The sequence below is a fragment of the Pristis pectinata genome, chromosome 3 (genome assembly GCF_009764475.1).
Source record: "Pristis pectinata isolate sPriPec2 chromosome 3, sPriPec2.1.pri, whole genome shotgun sequence".
In the NCBI taxonomy this organism is placed as follows: Eukaryota; Metazoa; Chordata; class Chondrichthyes; order Rhinopristiformes; family Pristidae; genus Pristis; species Pristis pectinata.
Genome location: NC_067407.1, coordinates 56,821,210 through 56,833,682, shown reverse-complemented (window position 1 = coordinate 56,833,682; position 12,473 = coordinate 56,821,210).

Genomic DNA, 12,473 nt, shown 5'->3' with positions numbered 1-12,473 from the left:
ATTTGAAAACGCATTTACTAATAAAATAAAGAATGGAAATGACTGCTGATGTAATCGAATGAGTTTATTTCAAATGGGTGAACTGCTGTACTAAAATTAGGGCAAAGAAGGAAAGCACAAAAATGTGACATTCTCATTGCTTGGTCATGGTGGCAGGAATTTCATTTGCCCCCATTCATTTTCTGTATTGGCAATAGCAGCACGAGCCACACCACACAAGGTTACATGTCTATGACTTGCTATTAAGAGTACATTTTTGAAATTTAATAACAAGGCAGTTATCCTCATGGCTCTGTGGAGAAGGACCACAGCCAAAGGACTGGCTGCCACTGAGGAGCTAATCCCTGTGTAGTAGCCCCTTAAGTGCTTCATGGGCACACTGTTCAAGGAGGAAACATGATTGGCATTGATGTAAGAGAATATATTGAGTTGATGGTACAATGAACGTGGAGAAATGTACCGATTGCATTACTGCATAATTATGGATAAAGCGTATCTTTGAAAAAAGAACTTTTCTATGACTTGCTAAGCCAAGCAGCAAGAAAAACTTCCCATTTTTCAACCTGTAATCATATCGACCTATTAGTATGGTAAGGGGTGCTTCACATCACACAGCATAGGGCAGGAGACCAAAAGCTGAGTCAAAGGTGCAGGGTGTACGGATTGTCTTAAATGGGAAAAAGGAGGGAAGGATAAAGAGGGAAAGAATTCCAGAGGTCTGGCACATAACAGCTGATGGTCACCAATGATGGAGCCATTAAAGGTTAGGCAATAACACTGGAGAACAGATACTTCAGAGTATTGGGAGGGTGGAAGAACTTATTGAGATGGGGAGGGATAGGGTCATGGAGGGCCTTGAAAATGTTTAGAATTTTTAAATTGAAGCATAAGAGAATTCAAGGCAGATGGATCAATGGAATGGAGCAAGTTAAGACAGGGAGAGCAGAGCATTAGATGACCTCAACTTGGAAAGCCGAGGAGTGGAGTGCAATAGAATAGGCAGGTTGTCGAGGTAGGGTGAGGGATTAGTAACAAAGGCCTGGCTGAACATTGCAGAGGTGGAAAGAATTACGTCATAAATACTTAAAATGTTCAGGAGAAAAGAGTGCAATAACATGGTATAAAAACACACCCCTTTCAAAGAATAAAATCTGCTCACATTTTTAAATCTAGTCTAGGCAAAGCCTAAAACTTACGAAAGATTATTTTGGCATACTACTGCATTCTTTTTGACTGAGTTGAAATATTTTGTATATAAATATTTTTCATCTATTTCCCCTTCTGCAACATTACCTTGAAATTATTGCTGAAACCCTAATACTTGCCTTTGTTACTGCCCAACACCACATTTCTGGCCACCTTTCCATTTGCCCCTCTCTGATAGTTTGAGGACATCTGCTGTCCATGTCCGAACTTGCAGCATTCCATTCGTTCATCCACCTTGTGCTCCCTTTAGTTCCTGGCAAAAGTGAGGAGACGAAAACCCAGGGGTCTTATTTGCAAATTTTTTTGCTTCCCTTTCGACTCTAAGTGTTGGAAAATAGATCCTTTTGGAAGTGGAATCCGATAATGCAGCTTTTCAGTGAGAATTGTTCTAGGTAGACTGAACAGATCCAATTGTTCTTGTATGCATCCTCATTTAACACATGGAACGCGTACAGAGAACATCAAGCCTTGTGTGATGCTTGTTTTGAACCTTGCTGGGAGAAACGAGGTCATGTTATCCCAAATCAACTCGTCATTGGTTAGTCACAATAGAATCATTTCTTGTAGTGCTGCATCCTGTGAATCAACTTAACTTACCGGGACACTCAGATAACCTACATGGACCTCTTTGATCTGCTGTAGAGCAACTGGAAGCTGTGCTGATTTTGAACCCTGTTCCTGTTTCACCGCAGACACTTTGAGTGGGGTGCACTGCTATTTCTAGACTTAAACCTTGCTCACCATGGCTGCTGTGGGGCCCAGCTTAGTGAACTGCATGAGCTGGACTTAGAGGACAGACTATGGCAGCAGGGTAGATGCGCACCTGCTGTGTGTCCAAACTCAGTGCCTCAGTCAATGTCGAGTGATCTGTCTAGTTCCTTCTTCAACATAACAGCTATGATATAGTGGAGTGCTTGCAAGGCCACTTCAGAGGGAGGTAAGCAGTCAACCACACTGCCGTGAGTCTGGAGTCACATAGAACACAGATGAGGTAATGATAGATGATTCACTCTTCTGAGGGACATAACTTAATGAGATTTTTTCACAAGTTTCATGGTCACCATTACTGAAACTATTTTTTTCATTTAGTTGTGATTCCACGATAATCACTGGTTACATACTGACCCATCTGAGGGGGGAGTACATTGGAATGCACGTCGGAGGGACCAGTCCTGAAATTCATCAACTGTGATTCCAGACCTCATGAAGCCCCACTGCATGAGGCTAAAACGTGGACAAGGAAACCTACTCAGTCACTATCCATCACCAAATGTGCATAGGCAACTTTCTGAGAATTGTGAAATAACAACCTTAAGGATCAATGTGGTCATCTGTGTGTGGAGCCACAAGGGATGGGTGAGAAGTGAATATTTCTCATTTGTATTTACTGTGGAGAAGGTCATACAAGCTAAGGAATTAAGGGATATGAATAGTGATGTCCTGGAACATAACCATAATGCAAAAGAGGAGGTGCTGGTGGTCTTGAAGCGTATTAAGGCCGACAAGTCCCCGGGGACTGACCAAGTGTATTTTCGGACCTTGCGGGAAGTTAGAGAAGAAATTGCAAAGGTCCTGGCAGAGATATTTGCATCTTCCTGTGTCACAGGTGAGGCATCGGAAGACTGAAGAGTGCTGAATCTTGTGCCTTGATTCAAGAAAGGCTGCAAGGACAAGCGAGGCAACCACAGAGTGGTGAGCCTAACATTTGTGGTGGGAAAATTACTGGAGGGGATTCTGAGGGGAGAGGATCCATCTGCATTTGGAAAGGCAAGGACTGATTAGCAATAGTCAGCAATGGTTTTATGCGTGGGAAATTGTGCCTCATGAATTTGATTGAGTTTTTTGAAGAGGTGACCAAGAGGATTGATGAGGGCAGGGTGGTAGATGTGGTCTACGTGGCCCTTAGCAAGGCTTTTGATAAGGTCCCACATGCAGTCTGATCTGGAAGGTTAGATCACATGGGATCCAGGGTGAGCGCCAATTGGATACAAAATTGGTTTGGTGGAAGGAGGCAGAGGGTAGAAGTGGAGGGTTGTTTTTCAGATTGGAGGCTGGTGACTAGTGGTGTGCTGAAGGGATCGGTTCTGGGTCCACTGTTGTTTATCATCTATATTAATGACTTGGATGACAATGTTGTTAATAAGGTTAGTAAGTTTGCGGATGACACAACAATTGGTGGTATAGTGGACAGTGAAGAGGGTTATCTAAATTTACAAGGGGATCTAGACTAACCTGGGAAGTAGTCCAAAGAATGACAAATAAAATTTAACTCAGGCAAGTGAGAGGTGTTGCACTTTGGTGAGTTAAATCAGGGTAGGGCTTACACAGTAAATGTCAGGGCCCTAGAACGTGTCGTAGAACAGAGGGTCAGCATGGGCGAGTTGGGCCACGCTGTACAACTGTAGAATTAACCTGGGCAAATGGAAAAGGTGGCAGTGGGACTGCACATTGGAGTCAATGATCGCATGTCTGTTAGTGTTGGAATAGTTATGGAGAAGACAAAGACCAGCTGGGCTTAAAGAATCTAAATCTAGGGAAGGCCACTTGAATGCAGCTGAGATGTGATTAGGAACAACGGACTGGAAGCAGCTACTTGAAGGCAAAATAGTGGGAATCATTCAAGCATATGATAGTGATGGTTCAGAACAAGTGTTTACCCATTGAAAAAGGGGGATCTCCAATTCTGCCCTCAATGCTGATGAACATATACGTAAGACAAACCAAACAAAAAAGGAAGTATGACAGATATTTGTTTGGGCTTCTTGAACGGGCTTTTGTACAGGCTTCTTGTTTTTTGTGGTAGATGTAAATGATCTGGACTTAAATGTTAGGGAAAAAGTTAAGAAATATGCTGATGACACCAATATCTCCAGTATGGTTGACAGATGAGGAAGAAGTTTTTGTGACATTGAAAGTTATCGATGGACTTCTTCGGTGATCACAAAAGTGGCAATTGGTATTCAGTCCCAAGAAGTGTGAGATAATGAATTGGGGAGGGGAAACAAGGCAAGGGAATAAACAATAAATGGTAGGATATGAAGTGGTGTGAAGGAACAGGGAGACCTTGGTCTCACATCCAGCAATCCCCGAAGGTAGGAGGACAGGCAGATAGGTTAATTAAGATGCTATACAGGATACTTGGCTTTAATGGCTGAAGCAAAGAAGTAGGGGGAGGGAGACGATGCCAAAACTTTATAAAATATTCGTCTAACCACAACTACACTGCAGTGTGCAAATCTTATCACCACATTACAGGAAGGATGTGACAGCTGTTGAGAGGATTCTGGGACATATTGCCAGGGTTTTTGAGGACAGATTGTCTAGAATGTGGTTGTGTACTTCAGAACGTTAGATGGAAATTTTCATTAAGGTCTATTAAAATATGAAAAGCATAGGCAGAGCAAATAGTAAGGACCGATTTGCCTGAACAAGGCATTCAGTAACTAAAAGCTTGAATTTGTTAATTGACAACAGGAATTGAGCGAAGTTGAGAGAAAAAAAAATCACTTAATGAGCGATGCAAGACCGGATCTTGCTTCCTGAAATAGTCGTAGTGTCACAGAGATATAGGCCCTTCGGCCCACTGAATTTGCACTGACCATCAAACACTGTAGGAAATTAATCATTCCAGCCCCAGACCATCACCACAGCAATTCCACAGAAAGGTCTCCTAGGTCTAATCATTTCATTCTAATTAAATATCTGTACATTAAATAACATCATTTGTCCCTCACAATCAACATTCTGTGGGTTATTATTGACCAGAAGCTCAACTGCAAACCACATAAACACTGTGTCCACAAGAGTAGGTCAGAGGCTTTGGATCCTGTGGTGAGTGACTCAACCCCTGGCACTCCAAAGACATTTCACCATCTACAAGCAACACCTCAGGAGTGTAACAGAATATCCTCCACTTGCTTTGATGAATGCAGTTTTGATAACCCTCATGAAACTCAACACCACCGACAACAAAACTGCCCACATGACTTGTACTTCACCCACCACTATAACTGTTCATTCCCTCCATCAATAGTGCACAGTGCCACAGTGTGTATCATTGACAACATAGACTTTAGCTACTTACCCAGGCTACTCTGACAACACCTCCCAAACGTGCAATCTCTGCCACCAAAGAAGACAAAGTCAGCAGGTGCAAAAGAGTACCACCACCTGCAAATTCCCCTCAAGTTGTTCACCATCCTGACTTGGAAGTATATTGTTGTTCCTTCATTGTCACTGGGTTTAAATGCAGCACTGTGGAAGCACCTTCACCAGAAGGACTGCAGAAGATGACAGCTCATCACCACCTTCTCACGAGCACTTAGTGATTGATAACATATGCTAGCATCCAGATCTGCTCAAAATTAATAAAATAGAAATATGCTTTGCAGAATCATACAGCAGCCTTCTGTTCTTAAAGGAGAGTATTTCCAGCTTCTTTCACCTTGTAACCATTATAATAAATCTCTTCTGTCTGCAATCGAGAACCTTCATGCATTTCCTAGTGCTTTAGATAGATTTGGCAGGACCTGTTGGCTTTGATATTCTGAACCAAAATTTATTAAATTCAGATTGCCACATTCTTTATTAATTTCTTCATTAATTTAGTCTGCCAGTAAAGACCTGTGTAGAAATGGCCCCAGATGCCCCTGCTTATGGACTTCCTACAAAACATTACTGTTTACCATGTGTTGCCTCTGTTCATCCTTCCAACCAGCACAGATGCTGTGTGCCCCCTGTTCCATCAGACTGTATTTGCTGATTACTACATTTCTAAGATTTGTGACAAAATTTCAGAAAGGCTTCCGATACCTCAGTTCTAAATCACGAACATATCTCCAAAACAGCTGTGCTCACTTTGATCACTTTGCACTAAAATGAACTCTGTTGCTGCAAGTAAGTTTTTCATTGCACCCGTGCATACATGTACTTGTGCATATGACAATAAACTCAATTTTGACTTTGACTCCTAGTCCTATACCTGAGGGTACCCCCCTGCACACTGAAAAAACAGCCATTTACCTAGATATTTTTCCCGTTCTTGTAATTCTGTAAGCATGTCTCCTTTCTCCCAAGGGCTTTAATATTTCAAGTGGCTATATTATGGTCACTACTGACACTTAACCAAAGTCCATGTACAAAAAGGCAATTACACGAACCTTATCCAATTTCTAAGTTGCTTATCAGTGAAGACAAGTCAAAAAAGTTTTCCCTTATCAAATCAGTTCTCATTCATAAATAATGTAGGAGTTGTTAATTTTCTTCTGGCTTATCCTTTCTAAAGGCCTCCCCATTTCTAACAAACTTTCTGGCCTGTATCTGCCTGTTTTATATCTTCCTCCCCCATCAAGTTCAAATTCAAGTTCAAGTTCAAGTTTATTGTCATAGGCATAATCAAAGCTAATCTTCATGGTATAAATGCCATGAAAATCAGCTTTTTGCAGCAGCAGCAAAATACATTACAAAATGATAAACATAAGTTAACATACACTTAAATTAACATAAATTATACATTAATTACATGAACAAAATAAACATAATGACATTAGTGCAAGTTGAAAGAGAGAGAAATCAAATTCTCCCTGAATCCAAGCAAAATTGAAAGATTGCAACCGGCTTCTTAGCAATTTGTACTCCCAGTTCCCTCAGTATGAGAGCATGCATCCTACCCAGACTGAGTGACTTGTCCATTTTAAGTGAAAGCAGCCTTTCTAAGACCTCCTCTGCCTGGCATTATTAAATCCCCTGTATCAATAACTCCTTCTTCATTTCAAATTTGGTAAAATCTGGATAACTAGCAAGTGTGGACACAAAGCATACATTTAGTGCTTCAACTGTGCCTTTTATCTTCACCAGCAGGTTTCCGGTCTGCGTGGAACTAAGAAATAGCAAGAGGCAGAAAACATGGGTGGGAGATGTCAACAGTGGTAATCAGAACATGTTATAAATCAGGAAATTAGGAGTGAGTGTAACAAAGCTAATACATAATCACAGAATTTTTAATTTGCGTATTGATTGGGCAAATTAAATCGGCGGAAATAGTATGGAAGATGAATTCACGGAGTGTGTAAAAGATGGTTTCATAGAAAAACAGAGAAAATAGGAACAGGTGTAAGCTATTAGGACTTCCGAGTCTGCTCTGCATTTCAATATGATCATGGCTAATACTTTAAATATGTGCCTCATTCCCACTCTCCCCCCTTATGTTCCTTGATGCCTTATTTCGTCTAGAAGTTTATCTAATTCCACCTTAAAAATATTCAGTGACTTGGCCTTCACTGCCTTCTGAGGTAGTGAATACCTTAGGTTCACCACCTCTGAGTGAAGAAATTTCTCTTCATGTCAGTCTGAGATCACTTGTCCCATCACACGAGACTGTCATCTCTCCTTCTGATTACTCAAGCCAAGGGAAAAATCAGCCCCACACCCAGTCTATATGGCCTGTCAGAATTTTGTAAGTTTCAGTTAGATTTCCTTAAATTCTGCCAGCTTTTGTGAACACAAATCTGGTTGCTTAATCTCTCCTCATATGACAGACCATCCATCCCAGAAATCAATCTGGTGCCTACACCAATAAGTCAAAGTATCAACAAAGGATCTAATATTGTGCAACAAGAAAGGGTTAATGAACAATATGGTAGTTAGGGGGTATTTAAGGAACAGTGATCATAATGTAATAGAACTGCTCACTGTCTCTGACAGAAGAGCTCCCACCTCATAACTTGAGCAACCTGGGCTCAATCCTGACCTTTGGTGCTGTCTGTGCAGAGTTTGCACATTCTCTCTGTAACAGTGTAGGTATCCCCGCGTGCTCCAGTTTTCTCCCACGTCCCTAACATGTGCAGGATGGTATGTTAAATGGCCGCTGTAAGTTGTCCTTACTGTGTAGGTGAGTGGTGAGATCAGGCGAGCAGATGGGAATGTGGGGAGAATAAAATGAGATTGGTGTGGGATTAGTGTAAATGCACATGTGATGGTTGGTGTGGACTTGCTTCTGTGCGGTATCTCTATGACTCTGTGTATTAACAAAAATTGAAAGTGACTTTGTTCTATGTGAAACCACAGTGTTAAATCTGAAAGAAAAGCAAATAATGAAGATATGAGGCATGTCTTGGTTATGCCAGTTAAAGAGTCACACAGCACAGAAACAAGACCTTTGGCCCACTGAGTCTGTGCAGACTCTCAAGCACTCACTTACATTAACCCTTTACCAAACCCATTTTGTTCTCCTTTTGTCTCATCAACTCCCTCTAATTTCTACCATTCACCAACCCACTGGGGCAATTTAATCTGAACATCCTTGGGATGTAGGAGCACCCAAAGGAAACCCACGTGATCACACAGATAGCACCAAAGTTCAAGCTTGTGAGGCAGCAGCTCTACGAACAGCACCACTGTGCTGCTCAAACGTTTGGCTCTCGAACCTACGTGAAAATATATGACAGTAAACAATGAATGGCTAACATCTAAGTAATTAATATACAATTTACAATAAACATGTCTCGTTGCCTCCCACATCCTAAAGACATGTGGGTCGGTAGCTAAGGTAACTTACCGCCAGTGCAAAGGTGTATATTCCTTGATTCTCTTACTATCCAGAGAGGCATCAATCTATGTTTTGAAAGAGCTTATCGACTGAGTCTTCACAGCCCTCCAGGGTGGAGAATTCCAAATAATCTGGAGGGAGTTGATGGGAATGTAGGGATAATAAAATAGGCTTAGTGTAGGATTAGTGTAAGTGGGTTCTTCATGGTCAGCATGGACTCAGTGGGCAGAAGGTCACATTTCCTTGCTGTATGACTCTATGACTAGACTCTTTCTTCATGGATTATGATTGTGATCATTGAGCAAATGGGGAAGTATAATTTACCAATGCAACACTTCTGTATAGAGGAGGTCACAGCCTTTACTCGCTGAATTTATAGCAGCTGCTAGAACTCATGCCGGGACTTTAGACATTGAAGGAAGATTTACCATGCGAGCCAAGCAGTTGCAATGGTTGAAACGGAGGAGCAAGAAGAAGCAGTGGGAAGGGAGTAAGTCCTCGATTTTACAGACTGAGACTTTTGAAATTCTAGTCAATGAAACCTAGGTGAGTGGTGGGATCAGGGGCGTGGCTGGGAATGTGGGGAGAATACAATGGGATTGGTGTGGGATTGGTGTAAATGTGATGGTTGGTGTGGACTGAGGCAGGTGTTTTGTGCTGAAGGATGTGGCAGACCTTTAAGAACAGAAGAAACAGGAGTAAGAGTAGACCTCCTGGCCCTTGAGCTTGCTCTGCCATTCATCAAGATCATGGTTGATTTTCTCCCTCAGTTCCATTTTCCAATATTTCTCCAATATCCCTTGATCCCCTTAAATGCCCAGACATCTATCAACCTGTATTTTGAATGAATTCAATGACTGAGGATCCACAGACCTCAAGGGTAGAGCTTGCTTCTCATCATAGTCTTAAATGGCCTATCCTTTATTCTGGAACTTTGCCCTGTGGACAAAGACAGCTCACTTCGGGGAAGCATTCTCCTTGCATCCACCCTGCCTTTAAGAATTTTGTATGTTTTGATGACATCTGTGCTCAATATTCTAAACTCCAGAGAATATAGTCCCAATCTACTCAATCTCTCCTCAAAGCAAGGATAGCTTGTTGAAGGAGATGGCAGGAGGTGGTTGAAGTCTCACCATCCAAAGGATTAGTGATCAACACCACAAAAAATTATTATGACCTCACAAATTACAAGATGAGATATACTGCCGTTAAAACTCCTCATTAATGATTCTGCCTTCATCTACAGTACTTACCCACCCTCATGCATCCCTGGTCAACATTCACGCACCAATTTCTCACACACCCATTTCCATCCACATTCACATGCCCATTGTGACGCACTTTGATCATGGAATGGCCCTGGCTAACAGAATTAAGGAGAATTACAAAACCTTTTATTAGGAGAAAAGGGTAACTAGAGAAAGTAGGTCCCCTCAGGAACGAAAAGGGAAATCTTTGGGTGGAGCCAAGGGCTATGTCTGGTGTCCTGAGTGAATACGTCATGTCAGTATTCACCAGGGAGAAAGGTGGAAAGAATGGAGAGTTAGGGGAGTTGTAGGCATATAGTCTGGAACATGCACGCTTCAGGAAGGAGGAAGTGTTAGAAATATTTATGCAGATTAAGGTAGATAAATCCTCAGATCCTGAGAGAACATACTGGACCGAATTTTGGGAAATGATCCAGGCCAGGTGACAGACCTGATAGTGGGTGAACATTTTGGGAATAGTGACCACAACTCATTATGTTTTAAGATATTTATGAGTAAAGATAAAATTGGATCATGCGGAAGGTACTAAATTAGGGGAGGGGAAATTACGACAGGATAAGACAGGAGCTAAAGAGCATTGACTGGGAGCAGCTGCTGCCAGACAAGTCCACGTTTGACATGTGGGAGTTGTTTAAGACAAGCTGATCAGAGTTCAGGATTGGCATGTTCCGGTAGGGAGTAAGATTAAGGATGGTAAAGTAAGGGAACCTTAGATGATCTGAGAGTTCCTAAATTTAGTCAGGAAGAAAAAGGAAGCATACGTAAGGTTTAGGAAGCTAAAATCAGACTGGGCCTTTGTAGAATATAAAGGTAGCAGGAAAGTGCTCTAGCAGGCGATTAAGAAGGCCAAAAGGGGCCATGAAATGTCCTTGGTAAGCAGGATCAAGGATAATCCCAAAGGATTTTATACTTAAATTAAGAAAAAGAGAGGGTAGGTCCACTCAAGGATAAAGAAGGGAATTTGTGCTTGGAGTCAGAGCAAGTAGCTGAGGTACAAAGTGAGTACTTTGTGTTGGTATTTACCGAGGAGAAGGAATTGGAGGATAGTGAAAGCAGAGTGGGGCACGCTAATGTGCTGGGACATTTTGAGATTAAGGAGGTAGTACTGGGTCTTCTGAAAAGCTTGAAGGTGGATAAATCTCCAGGGCCTGAAGGCATATATCCCAGAATATTGAAATAAGCAAGTGAGGAGATTGCTGGGGCTTAGACGAGGATCTTTGCGTCCTCACTAGCAACAAGCGAGGTCCCAGAGGACTGGAGACGAGCAAATCTTGTGCTTTTGTTAAAGAAGGGAAATAGGGATAATCCAAGTAACTATAGGCCAGTGAGCCTCACATCAGTGGTCGGGAAGCTATTGGAGATGATACTGAGGGATAGGATTTATGTGTAGTTGGAAAGGCATAGCCTGCTTAGGGACAGTCAGCACGTCATTTTGCGGGGCAGGTCACACCTTACAAACTTGATCAAGTTTTTTAAGGACATGACAAAGGTGCTTGATGAGGGTAAGGCAGTGGATGTTATATACATAGTAAGGCATTTGATAAGGTCCCTCATGGTAGGTTGATTCAGAAGATAAAGATGCATGGGATCCAGGGTGAATTGCAACCTTGGATTCGGAACTGGCTTGCCCATAGAAGCCATAGAGTAAGGGTGGAAGGCTGTTATTCTGGCTGGAGATCTGTGACCAGTGGTGTTCCGCAAGGATCAGTGTAGGGACCTCTGTGGTTTGTGATATACATCAATGGTTTGGATGAAAATGTAGATGGGTGGATTAGCAAGTTTGCGGATAACACCAAGACTGGTGGAGTTGTGGACAGTGTGAAGGACTATCAAAGAATACAGCGGGATATAGATCAGTTACTGATATGGGCAGAGAAGTGGCAGATGGAGTTTAATCTGAGCAAGTGTGAGGTGTTGCACTTTGGGAGGTCAAATGAAAGGAGAAAGTATACAGTTAATGGTAGGCCGCTTAAAGGCATTAAAACACAGAGGTATCTTGGGGTCCAAGTCGATAGTTCACTGAAAGTGGCTACGCAAGTGGATAAGGTGGTAAAGAAGGCATATGGCATGCTTGCCTTCATTGGTAGGGGTGTTGAGTATAAGAGTAACGAAGTCATACTGCAGCTATAGAACATAGAACATAGAACACTACAGCACAGTACAGGCCCTTCGGCCCACAATGTCATGCCAACATTTTATCCTGCTCTAAGGTCTATCTAACCCTTCCCTCCCACGTAGCCCTCCATTTCTCTATCATTCATGTGTCTATCTAAGAGTCTCTTAAATGTCACTAATGTATCTGCCCCCACAACCTCTGCTGGCAGTGCGTTCCACGCACCCACCACTCTCTGTGTAAAAAGCTTACCCCGTCATCCCCCTTATATCTTCCTCCAGTCACCTTAAAATTATGTCCCCTTGTGTTAGCCATTGTCGCACTGGGAAAAAGTCTCTGA